The sequence below is a fragment of the Rattus rattus genome, chromosome 13 (assembly GCF_011064425.1).
Source record: "Rattus rattus isolate New Zealand chromosome 13, Rrattus_CSIRO_v1, whole genome shotgun sequence".
Lineage (NCBI taxonomy): Eukaryota > Metazoa > Chordata > Mammalia > Rodentia > Muridae > Rattus > Rattus rattus.
In genome coordinates this window covers 53,737,619-53,740,306 of record NC_046166.1, presented here as the reverse complement: position 1 = coordinate 53,740,306, position 2,688 = coordinate 53,737,619, and the positions used below count along the sequence as shown (strand labels likewise).

At 43.4% G+C, this 2,688-nt stretch overlaps 1 pseudogene; it reads left to right on the top strand.

Moving 5' to 3' along the window:
• Positions 1-546: 546 nt before the first annotated feature.
• On the top strand, positions 547-948 carry LOC116914860 (annotated as a pseudogene).
• Positions 949-2,688: the final 1,740 nt, after the last annotated feature.

Here is a 2,688-nt window from a genome sequence, read left to right as displayed (position 1 = left end):
ACATTAACAACCTGTAAATACACAGAGTGGAATCTGATGATCACCTGCCATCTTGTCCTGCCAAATTCTCCACCCCTCTCCTCCACCCTGTCTCCTCCTCTCCCCTAGTCTCCTCCTCTTCCTTCAAACTTTTCTCACCCATCCTTCCCTCCTCCAATGACAGGCCTCTTCTCCTGTACCTGCCTCACCTGTGACATCATCCTGAAAGAAATAGAAAGAGGGACCCGAAGGAGAGAGGAGGAAGGGGGAGGGAGGAGGGAGGAGGCCCTCTTCAATGACTCGTAATTTAAGGTTAGCCTGGAACTACAATTATCATAACTGGGGACGAGCAGCCTGGAGATGGATTGTATCTAAGGAGGATGATGCTTAATGGCTGCCCTCTCCATAAATGAACTTCCTCCTTCAAAGCAGTAGACGTGGAGACTAGAAATAATCATACAGCTAAACGATATGAGCGCAGCTCTCATTCTGTCTGAGGCTTTGGGCTTCATTCTCTGTGGTGGGGACAGCAAGGAAGACGCACCTAAGACTCTTCTGCCGTCTTCTCTCGCCGTCACCATGGCGTGAATGAATGTTCTGGCAGATGCTCTCAAGAGTAGCAACAACGCTGAGAAGAGAGGCAAACGCCAGGTCCTCAGGCTGTGTTCCAAAGTCATCGTTCAGTTCCTAACTGTGAGGACGAAGCAGGAATACATTGATGAATTCGAGATCATTGATGATCACAGAGCAGGGAAGATCGTTGTGAACCTCACAGGAAGGCTGAACAAGTGTGGAGTTATAAGCCCTAGATTTGATGTTCAACTCAAAGACCTAGAGAAATGGCAGAACCATCTGCTCCCATCACGGTAGTTTGGCTTCATTGTGCGGACAACCTCGGCTGACATCAGGGACCATGAAGAGTCAAGAGGAAAACATACAGGAGGGAAAATCCTGGGATTCTTCTTTTAAAATGTAAAGCATAAATAAAAGGCCTCTGTGGACTGTGGAAAAAAAGAAGAAGCACTTAGGAACTGTGGATGGCCACGGGACTTTGTCAGTAAGGGTCAAAGGAAGATTTCCACATGAGGGCGGAGAAGTAAATGCAATTACACGGCCCAAAGTACGGAGTTAGATTTAGATTCCTGCTGCTCTGTAAACAACTGTAACTCCAGGAACCCAGTCCAGAGCGAGCAGCACCCCCTTCCCCATGAGTGTGGGGACGGTAATAATTTACCTGAAGCTCGGAGCCTTCTAAAGCTTTGAGGTGATCTGTGGATGCAGAGAAGGCACACTAAGTAGAACAGGGGGAAGGGGGGACCACAAACAAACAAACGACAAAAAAACATAACTGCACACGGCCTTAAATTCCCTTGTTATTCTCAGAAACAAAATCAATTATTGGTAAGCCAAGGGTAGCCTTAGACCCAGAAGCATTCACTTTCTATTTCCCACAAATCAATAATTATCTTTATCTCATTCTGGTTTTTCCCTGCAAAAGTCTCCCTACAGTAAGTTCTCTGTAAAGTCAAAATCCAATTCTTGAGTCTTAATAGACACAGACAATCAATGACATGAATCTCCCTGAAGTCTGGGATGGGTGTCTTTGTGTCTGTGTGTCTGTGTGTGTGTCTATGTGTGTGAGTCTGTGTGTATGTGTGTGAGTCTGTGTGTGTCTGTGTCTGTGTGTCTGTGTGTCTGTGTTGAGTCTCTGTGTGTATATGTGTGTGTCTGTATTTGTGTCTGTGTGTGTGTCTGTGTGTGTCTGTGTGTGTCTGTGTGTGATGTCTGTGTGTATGTGTGTCTATGTGTGTCTGTGTGTGAGTCTCTGTGTATGTGTGTGTGTGTCTGTGTGTGTGTGTGTGTGTGTTGGTATACACACAAAAAGCCAATCACTGAAGAATTTTATAATATGAAATTCAAATACTGATTCAGCATCATCCTAGTCTGAGGTTATCAAGATTGTTTTGCACAAGAATAGAAAAACTACTACTCCAGAAGTACAAAAGGGTCAGTTAATTTTCTCCTCCTCCTTTCTTCCTCCTCCTCTTCCTTTTCCTCCTCTTCCTCCTCCTCTTCCTCCTCTTCTCCTCCTCCTCTTGTGGGATTATGGAGCTCTTCACAGTAGTGCACAGGGGGTTTTCTTTCCTTTTTAAAATTAATTTTATGTGTATTTTTGTTATAAATGTGAAAAAGGAAAGCAATATAAAACTAGTAGAATATGTGACTATTTTCATCAACAAAGTCAACAAGCAAAATGATACTGCCATCATTTTTAAGGAATTCATGACATCGGTGATGGTTTGATCCACTGACCCTTAGGACATTTAGTCTGTCTGTCTTTTTTTCATTGACCAAAAAAAAAAAATTTCATACCATATATTCTGATCACACAACTCTTTGCAAAATGTTCCCACTTCCCTACCCACCCAACTCCATGTCGCTTGTTTCTCTGTCTAAAACACAGTTAACAACAAACAACAAGAGACTCATATTTACACACACACTCAAAATACCCATAAAACTGGAAACCAAAATATACAAGCAAAATATCAACAAGACATAAAATGCCCAGACAAAGCTGTATGAGGCCCAAAGTCTATAAAAACACCATGGAGTTCATTTTACGTTGGCTGTCTACTGCTGGCGTGCCTGAAGCGTGGCTAATATACTCAGTGAGACCCCCTGGAGAATGCTATTTTTCTTTTGCCA